This window comes from Lynx canadensis, chromosome A1 (genome assembly GCF_007474595.2).
Source record: "Lynx canadensis isolate LIC74 chromosome A1, mLynCan4.pri.v2, whole genome shotgun sequence".
Taxonomy (NCBI): Eukaryota; Metazoa; Chordata; class Mammalia; order Carnivora; family Felidae; genus Lynx; species Lynx canadensis.
In genome coordinates, this window is record NC_044303.2 from 176,202,382 (window position 1) to 176,212,827 (window position 10,446).

General features: G+C 49.4%; 1 long non-coding RNA gene across 1 annotated transcript; it reads right to left on the bottom strand.

Annotated features, from left to right (window-relative positions):
• Window positions 1-775: 775 nt before the first annotated feature.
• Window positions 776-3,575, bottom strand: LOC115521920. Its single transcript, XR_003971206.1, has 2 exons — window positions 3,402-3,575; window positions 776-3,043 (listed from the first exon to the last, which is right to left on the bottom strand). It is a non-coding gene; the product is annotated as an uncharacterized LOC115521920 (long non-coding RNA).
• Window positions 3,576-10,446: the final 6,871 nt, after the last annotated feature.

Sequence of the window (10,446 nt, forward strand, 5' to 3'; positions counted from 1 at the left end):
CAGAGAGCCTGACACGGGGCTCGAACTCCCGGACCGCGAGATCGTGACCTGAGCCGAAGTCGGACGCTGAACCGACTGAGTCACCCAGGCGCCTCTAATTCCTCTAATTTATTCAAAACACTGTGAAATGGGCCGGACACCATACGCTTAGGTGTTGTTGAAGTAACAAACGATGTTCAAATCTTCAGTGGATTAAACACCAAAGACTGATTCCTCACTCGTGCTAAACATCATTTGTGGGTAGAGAGGATCTGTCACCATTTTAATCTTTCAAGAAACGAATTGACCGGCTCGTAGGTGCAGCAGCCGGGTCACACGGCCTCCTTGGACAATGTGGCAGAGAAAGGGAGCACGGGAAGCCGATGCCGGCTCCAAACGCTTCTGTCTAGAAGTGATGCACACCGCTTGCACTTACACTGAGTTGCTGAAGGCCGGTCCCATGGTCATGCCCAAGTTGAAGGAGTCAGTGAGGGCTGCTAGCTAGCATCCACCACATAGGTACTGTTATTACCTGCCATTAACAGATGGAGAAACTGAAGCAGAGAGTGGAGATAAAGTGATGTGCCCAAGATCACACAGCCGGTGAGTGGTTGAGCCAGGATTCAAACTTAGCTTTTGTGAATTAGAGCAGAGGTCAGCAAACCCTTTTGGTCCAGGGTCAGAGAGTGAATATTTTAGGCTTTGCAGGCCATCCAGTCTCTGATGCAACTACTCGATCGTAGTGTGAGAGTGCAAAGGCAGCCACAGACAATGTAAATGAATGGGCACAGTGGTGTTCCAATAACACTTTATTTGCAAAAGTATGAGGTGGGTCAGATTGGCTGGCAGGCCATGGTTGGCCGACCCCTTCGTGAGAATCCTTGCTTATGACCCCAAGGTTACCCTGAGCTCTGAAGAGTGTAAAAGGAGGAACAAATGTGAGGTATTATAACCATTTTCTATCAAATATCTGCCACATTGCCTCCCTAGCCAGCCAGAGTCAAATGACTTCACAGACTTTAATGGGTCACTGAGCCTTCATCCGGCCAAGGTTAAGGGGAACCAGCTTCTCTTTGGGGCCTGGCTAATTATTACTGTACAAGTTTAAAAGAAATGACAGACAGGTAATTTTCTTACTAAAAATGAGAACAGGACCCATACCAAGGACCAAGCAAGCCAGTATTAAACCCCCATTAGCTGTGTGGGGTCATTTCTAATGGCACGTTCACCGATGGGACAATTATTCTGCTGGCCTGTGCTAACCAGCAATTGAAATCAGTGGGAGGCTCTGGGCACCAAAGCAGGTTTTTTTCTGGGCCACCTAACCCAGACCTTGTTTTTCCAGCTGACACTCTGCCTGTGTCAGCTAATTCCTGCTTTGGAAAATGCATTCCAGGGCTAATAAAGACTTTAAAGTCACACCATTTTCTCACCATGTTATTAAAACCCAAATGGCTTCGCTTATTCCTAATATGACCAGGAGATTTCCCGGCTAGCTCAGAAACGGCCCGAAAAGTCCCAGAATCCGGGTTTCCGATTGGAAGACGAGGCCTGGGGTTTATTTGTGGATTAATTGTTTCTAAGTAGTGCAAGTAATGCGATGGCAAGGCAGTGCGCCGGGCGCAATAGAGCAGACCATGGCAACCAATTTTGCTGAAACGCGCCTGTCTTTGACGGCCTGTAAGACAGCATTCGCCTTCACCGCCCGCTCACCGCCAGCGGGAACCTGGGCAAGTCCCTTCGCCTCACTGAGCCTCAGTTTCCGCTTTTGTGAAATGGCGATGACGAGACCAGCTTCACAAGTGCTGTCGGGAGGGTGGCAGGCAGCGTGGTCTAAGTGCCCAGAAGGCCCTCCCCGAATGGCAGCTAGCATGGAAGCAGGAAGGCTTTGGGTCTGGCCAAGCCAGAAATAGCTGAGAACTGGCTCCGGGAAACTGGCAGAATCAACCCCAAGCTGAGCTCCCTAGCGCTAATTGGAAATAAATCAGGAGAAACAATAACCAGCTAGAACAATTAGAAGAATGAGCTAATGGAACCCATCCACCCCGAGTTTTTGCTCCTTCTGGAATGGCAACCAGTCCTCCCCCAGGCCAGTCTGCAGCTGCCTTGAGGGAGGAAGCCTGCGTGGGGCAGAGACAGAGACAGAGACAGAGACAGAGACAGAGAGCCTCATTTCGGCATATCTGTCTTGATCTCCACCATCGGTTCTCACGAATGCTGTGCTGAGCTCACCAGAGAGGGCAGCTGGGGCCATCCACGGAGGCCTGGGGAGACTTGCAGATGTCCCCAGCAGGACAAAGCACCGAGGTGCCAGGATAGGGCCAGACGTTGCCCTGGGCCCCAGTTCTTCTGTGGCGGAGCTGCAGGCAGGGGGCCAGACTGGAAGCTTTAGAAGCGTGGGCGGGCTCCCAGAGCTCATCTAGACTTTACCTACCCCTTTTTCAGATAAGCAAACTGAGGTCCAGAGAGAGTTAGTGATTTGCCTGAGGTCAGACAGCAGGAACGGAACTTGGATCTCTTCCTTCGGCCTTTGCACCGTGCAGTCCCTTCAGACACGGGGCAGATGGCCAGAGCTGGGTTGGAGAGACGGGCTATATCTGAGCAGAGAAGAACAGTATGAGGTCGAGAAAACAGACTTCTAAAATTCCGAGCTAGGAAAAAAGGAAAACGTCTCTCCCCATCATCGTGACATCCCATTAGAATGGGGGACCATCCCATTCCCTCCCTCTAAGATTGTATTCAATTCAAGTGTCCCCACCCAGAGGGAAGGGTCAGCTTCGGCTCCAGAAGATTGAGCACAAACACTATTTTTGCCTCACTTGCTTTGTGGAAAATTTTAGAATCCTGGCCCTGCTATTTCCTGGCTGTGTGTCCTTGTGCAAGTCACGTCCCCTCTCTGAGTTCCAATTGCCCCACCTGCAACACTGGAGTGGTGGTAGAACTGAGTATCTTTTGCAAGCTGCAAAATGCAAGATAAATGTAAGGCTCTGGTCACACGGTTTTTATTTCTTCGTAACTCAGATTGAGACAGAGAATTCCCCGTCAGAAGCAGGTGTCTCCACTCCTAAAAAAAAAAAGGGTAGAGAAAAATGCGGAGCAGCCATCCTGCAGAGTCTGGACCCTCCTTCCTGTTTTAACAACCTCCCTGTAAACTGCCCAGGGGGTGACCGACTCCCCTCCACTGCAACCTGCAGTAAATTGCATTCCGGGCCAGCTCACCAATCATTAGCCATGCAATCTTGTTTATCCTGCCCCAGCCTGGAACTTGGCCTCTTACAAAACCCCAACTACAAAAGGAGAACAGGTTGAACCAAAACTTCGCAGCAAGGGAAGGAAGCCGTCCAGGAGGCTAGGGGATATTTATTAAACAGACACAGGCCAGTGCCCACTGAGCAGGTCTCAGCCCCAAAGTCCCAGCTGACCTTTCTGCTGCCACTGAGTTGAGAGTTTGAGGTGGGATCTGATCTCCAGAAGGGACAGCTTCCAAGTTGGGGCCATTGTCTAGCCCAAACCGAAAGTCAGCCCCTTACTGCCAATGACAGCAACATGGTCATTAAGTTATTTGCTCGTCACCTTCCGTGGGGCACAGGTTGTATAATCCTTACCATTTCTCCAGGAAGCCTTTACAGATGTGGAAGTTGGGCTTCTTGCCCAAGGTCACAGAGCCAGAGGGTGGAGTAGATGGGACAGCTGCTGTTTATATCAGCTGCACACTTCCCTGCCTCTCCCCTTTCTTGGGGTGACAGACCCAGCTGCCTGTGCACCTGAGCCGGGCACAAGACCCGGGCCAATTCAGTCATAAGACCATATTCTCCTGGCAAAAATAATAGAGGATTCTGTGACCAAGCAGGACCCAACAGACCCTGTTTGAAGCACTTGACACGTACGAGCGCATTACCACCTCACCATGACCCAATGATATAGTCACCAATGACAAATAGATGTCCCCTTTACGGATGAATACACTGAGGCACAGCAAAGTTAAGTAACTTGCCCAAAGCCACACAGGTAGTTCGCGGAGAAGCTAGAATCGAACAATCCGGCTCCAAAGCCCATCCTCGTAACCACCGGCTAGCCTGTGCCTAAATCCATGTGCCAGCCACGCCGCAGTTGGCTGGCTCCTCCCTCAGTTCCATGGCGCTGCTGCTCGAGCTTGGTGATTTGTGAGACCCCCGGGGCCCCCTTCACTCTGCTCCTACGTGCCATTCCAAACTGTCTCATCAGGTCAGGCTGCCTCTCACGGCCTCTGAATCACGGTGTCCTGACCTACCACTGGGCCTCCTCCGCCCCCCCCTCCAATGGCTCGGGCCCCCCCAAACACACACACGGATACACATATCCATGGACACACATGTGCCCACACGAACGCACTTGCTCTGTCGCACGTAGATACGCACATATTCATACACATAGCCACTCACTCTCATACACACACACATTCACACACATACACATATGCACGCACATATATATATATATATATATATATACTCACTGTCACACACACAGATACACCTACGCACACACACATCTACACTCACTCTCACCCACGTACACACACAAACACACACATGTACCCACATCTACCCATATACGCACGTACGCAAATACGCTACCTTTGCAGACGGACACAATCACCTATGGCGTCTGCGAAATGTTAACTTTCTTTCTGGTGCAGCACTGCCCCTACATGTAGCGGGAGCCACATGGGTGATTTTAAATTTTCTAGCAGCCGCATTGGAAAAGTAACAAAGTAAGGCAAGTAATTTCAGCAGCCTAGGTAATACACATTCAAAACATTGGCGTTTCAGCATGTAATTAACATAAAGCCATTTATTGGTGACTTTCTTGCTCTCGTTCTGAGTTTTCAAAATCTGGTCTGTATTTTACACTTACAGCACATCTCAGTTTGTATGAGACACGTTTGTACGAAATGTCACGAGACACGAGACATTTCTACCGAACTGGGCGGAGCAGCTTGAGAGCAAGACCCCCCAAATGCTTTCACGTCACAGCCCACGTAGGAAATGATCATGCTTGTACGGTATCCTGGGGTAAATAGTTGAGCCCAATGGAGGCCAGAGGCAAAAGGCCCAAACATTCCAGTTTCCCCCATCCGTCCAAACCCTGCTAAGGGCTGGACCACAAGCGTATTAAGAAAAGGCAGCTTCTCTGGGGGATTTCAGCCCCATTTGCCCTTGAAGTTGAGGCTGGATGCCCTTGTTCTGTGCACAGCCTGTGCACTGGGGCTGGAGCAACCCAGTGTCACTGTCTTGAAAGCCAACAACCGTCTCCATTCGTTTCTGAGAGTTCTCTGTGGCCACACCCTCATGGCCCTCAGGGCTCCAGCTTCTGCCTGCCGGCCAGATGCCTATTTCACCTGGGCTGGAAACGGAGCCTCATTATGGGTTCTCACAAAACTTCAATTTACAACAAGCAATTAAGTTAGCTGAATAGATTTTAGGACTTTGGTGGAGGGGGTGGTCCAAGGAAGGAAGATCACCTCAAAGCTCACGATCTTCTGCCATCTTGCTGGTGGTCGTCTCTTCTCTTCTGCTATGGCTTGCTTGTTTATATCCGCTCCCCGCCCCCACTCCACCTCAATGCCTGTGTTGAAACCCTTACTCTTACTTACTTACAAAGGAATGGTATTAAGAGGTGGGGTCAGATGGTGATTACTCATGATAGGATCAGTGTCCTTATAGGAAGAGGAAGAGAGCTTGCTCTTTCTCTCTGTTCTCCACCCTAGGACACAGCAAAAAGACGGCAAACGGTGGCGGGGGGTGGGGGGCGGGGGGCGGGGGTTGGGGGTTGGTCAAGAACTTGTATCAGACCCCAACCACACTGGCACACTGATGTTGGATGTGTCAACCTCCGGAACTGTGGGAAACAAATATTTGATGTTTAAGCCACCCAGTCGGTGGTGTTCTGCAGCCTGAGCTGTCTGACAGTTTAGTCCAGTCACTGGGCTGGTGCCTGTTCTGGGTGACTGCTTTCAACTGACCTCTGGGGCATTGTGTGCCCACCCATCACTGAAGTCCATGGTCCTGGCCATTCGCCTCTGTTTCCAAAGTCCACCCACACTAGCCCTTCTCAGTGTCTCAGCATTCCTTTCTGGGGCCCCCGGGAACTTAGCAAAACCTTGCACATCTCATTTTGCCTCAGGCTCATTTATCTGGCCACTCACTTCTGTAGAGCTGCACGGTTGTCCCTGCACAGCTGGACATGGCCTTGCACAGTGCCCCATCCAGCTGTCCAGCCGACTCACCCTGTCCAGGGAAGCATGTCACCAGCATCCTATCTCCTCCGCCCATCCCATATTCTCAGGATCCTCTGTCCTCCCTGGACGTTTCCATCATGCCCTCTTTTAGGGATCCTCTCTGGTCTGGGAAAACCAGACAGTCGTCCTTCTGGCACCTGCTCCCCTCACCATCTATCCTCCTGATGGAACAACCATCGTGGAGCAGGAAGAACTGGACTCCCCTTCATCACCTCCTTCAGGCCAGGACTTAAGAAAAGTTGAATCCCCTCCTCTGTCCCGGGATGGCCTTCACCCCGCCCTTCCCCGAGGCCGGGATAGACAGGTGCAGGCAGACAACCATAGGAACCCCAACACCTTGCCCATCAGTCGTGGAAGATCCACAAATATTATCTTGGTTTCAATTGCTTTTCCAAACCTTTCAAAGTGCTCAGCAGAACAGGGGGTTGCTATGTAATGGTCACCATCCTCGTGAAAAGGAAGTCAGGGTTAGAGGTGGCCCCTTTTTCCCCCTGTTGAATACATTCAGTGGTGATTATTATGGTGTTAATTATTCATTTGGTCAGCCACGGAAGAGAGGGGAAATACCAACAATGCAATTAAGAAATGCTTCCCTCACACCTCCTCAAGGCTGAGGCTTCGCAGAAATCCCAGTCCCCAAATCTGAGTCCCCAACCTAGACCCGTGGCCACGATTTCCTGCCCTCCCCTTCCCTTATACCCACCCTAGGGAATTCATTTGAATTCAATTTCCTCCACCAAAGAACTCATCGAGGAAATGGAAGCCGAAATAACACCGAAGGACCCGTTTTGTCTATTCCGGCAAAACGCACGGAATCATGATACCATCCAGCGTGTGAACCCTTTGACCACAACTTGGCAGTGAGTTGCAAGAGCTATTGGAAAAGGTTCATACCCTTTGACCTAGAATTGATCCGACGGGAGTAATTCCTGAAAGGAAAAATCTTTCACATGCGTGTTCATGGTGCTGATATCACTAATAGCTTAACTGGTAACCTTGAAACCAAGGGGCAGGGGAGAGGTTAAGGAAAGTACAGCATGAGGAAGCGGTGTAATATTATGCAGTCACTACAAATGATGGGAAGATTATGTAGCAACATCCCAAGGGCTTGTCATTTGATGTTCAGTCTAAAAAGGCAGAACCCCAGCCTGTCTCTCTCCAGGTTCTCTCAGACCCGCCGTGGTCTGTGTTAACCAAATCTTTACCAGCCTGGTGCTTCCTTCCCATCTTTCCGTCCGGCTCGGCCCCGGCCGTATCCTTGCCAGCACAGAGATGGTGTCACTGTCGCCCGCATGTTCGTGTCTGGCTCTGGATGACGCATTTTTTGGAGGACGGGCACTCTGTTTTCTCTCTCCCTGCTGCCCGGCACTCAGTCCACGCTTTCAAAAAATGTTCATTGAGTTAAAGAGTCAAGGGCAATCGTTTTGGCTGCTGTTTATCGAGCACCTCCTATGTAGCCGTCTTTGCGATTGGCATTTCCCATATGCTATTTCACGTGATTTTGTATTGAAATAATCTTATGATGTTGATAGTGTTGTTATTCCGTTTGTACAGATGGGAAATGGGCTCAGGGAAGTGGTCGCATACCCAAGGCCACGCACTTGGTGAAGAGGGAGAGACAGGATTTGAATTCTAGCTCTGCCTGACATTCAGGTGTTCTGTTTATTTCAGTGTGTGTGTGTGTGTGTGTGCGCGCGCACGTGCACGCCGACCAATGACTATGTAGATAAATAGGAAGAAAGCGTGGAAAAAATAGAAAATGGATGATGACCTGTGGGGCGGGTGAGTAGTAAGATGGTGGGCGATTTTTCTCTTGTTTCGTATATAATTGCTTGGAATGATAGGTTGAGCTGAGAAGAGAAGAATTCACCCAGGTTCCAGGTCCTCCCGGAGCTGAGTCCCAGTATCCCGAGTATCTTAAAGTGAGAAAAGCTCTGTTGGTCAGTTAACTCCTTTTCCGGTTACTTCCCAGGGCCCAGGGGACATTCTGTTCCAGAGAGACAGTCATGTGCAAGTCCTGGGCCCGGGCTTAGTGCCAGGAGCAAAGCGTCTGCTGCACTGTGGTATGCTGCTGACCAAGCCTGGTCCATCTGGCCCATGGTACGGGGGCAAGTATGGGCCAGGTGTTTGCTCACCATTTCTGCCACTCTGCTCACTGCCTCTGGGGCAAGTAGGTGTTCCGGGGTACAGCTCATCACAGGTGTGTGTGTGCGTGTGTGTGTGTGTGTGTGCTGGGAGGAGGCAGGGGCATGTGGAGGGTGCATTCACAGCCTCCATATCCGTGCAGGCCCTAAGATTTAGCAGGCTGATGTTATCTCTAACCGAGTTGAGGTACAAGTCAAAGAAGATATTCATCACACCGTTTTAAGCTTGCATCTCATTACTGTGCCAGTCTGCCTCTGTGTTATGAATTAATATTTTTAATAAATCCTGCAATTATCTTCTGGATGGCATAATTATCTTGCCGTGTGATCCTTTTTTTCGGTGTTGAAACCATGAATTTGATAAATGCGACTGTTTAAAAAATACGTCCGTTTTCCTAACTTTTGTTTAAGCGTGTCTTCACTTGTAAAAAATGTGCTCAAAAATACTAAAAAAAAATTGAAGTTGTGCAGGTCCCTTTTATTCCCTGAGAGATCCAAGCCCCCGGTGAGCTTGTATGGGAGAGAGAGGAACTCATAGCTCTTAGCTCTTCTGGAGTGTTCAATGTGCTTTCAATCCTTCATATTGAAAATAAAGGAATTATTATGGGGGGAAAGCAGAAAATAAGATCTAAAACGCCAAAATCTCAGCTTTTAAAAGGGCAGTGGCGATCAAACCCATCCATTTATATCTGCTTCTTTCTCAAACACCGCGAAAACGACAAAGGGATTTAAAAAATATAAGTTTACAAGCACAAAGAGAACAGAAGCGTAGAGGTGCCAATTAATGTCTTTGAAAGCAGACGGGTGAATAGTAACCAGTTTTGCCGACAAGAGAGAGCTTTAACCGAAGCCTACAAGGGAAAAGCCAAAGGCCCCCAGCCCATCTTTGGAATTGGAGGCCCTGGGTACCTTGGAGGTTGGATGAGGAGTGGAGCTAAGAACAGTAGGGATGGTTGAAGAAGCAGGAAGACAGCGAGACCCATCCCCGCCACCATCACTGCCGCCACAGCCGCCACCAACATCATCACGGTTTCTGCCATCACTGCCCGTTACCGTCGTCACCAATATCATTGCCATCTATCACTATCACGGCTGTCACTACCACCATTCTCCCCCTCAACCAGTGAGCCCAGACAAACGTCTCTCCTCCAATGCAACAAAGCCTGGACGCTTTCTCTGGTAGAAGACGAGATGGAGAGACGCGATCACCGCTCAAAATCGGGGCAAAGACTTTATTTTATGAAGATATTGGAAAAAAAAAAAGTCTCCCTTTTGAATCCAGAGAATCTGAACGAGGTGCCAGGCTGATAATCCCCAGGCGGGAGACTGAAGGACACCATTCCATGGAAACTGACCAGCCGAAGGACAAAACAAAGTCACCGCTTCTTTACATAATTGTGAAACTCACTAGACAACGCAACAGTCTATCTCTGGAACAAACCAAGTAGGAAAGAGGGGACCCACGGGTAACGGAGATGATGTGGAAGCATCTGTCGTCTGCCATGGAACACTGCCAAAGAACAACAAGAAAAACAACACTAATGATTTTCTCAGAAAGAGAGGAGTTACATCTCAAAGATGGAGGCTATAAAAATGAAAGTGCAGAGAATAAGAAAGATCCCTTCTGAAAGGAGAGAAGTAGGCCAAGGGGCTCGAAAGGCCTAGGCCCCCCAGAGTCTAGGGAGGGCAACACACGGAAACCAAGCAACAAGCCATGAGCAGCAAGGCACCTCAGTGCTGTCAATCTGTGGCCAAGATACATCTGCAAACTGGTGGGTCTGGCTGCCCAGTTAGGTCCTGGTATTTGTTGCTCATTTAATCTCCGCAACAGTCCTGCTAAGTGTGAATTATTATGCTCATTTTCATAAACAGGATCTCAAACAAACACGGCAGTAGATCAAAAACCTACGAAATGGCTTCATAGGTCATTGTGCTTTCCATGGCTCAATCCCATACATGGTCTAAGGTCACACTGCAACTTTTTTTGGCCAAAGGTATGGAGTGTTGAAAGGTAAGACATCATCATCTGGGGTCTCAAATGTG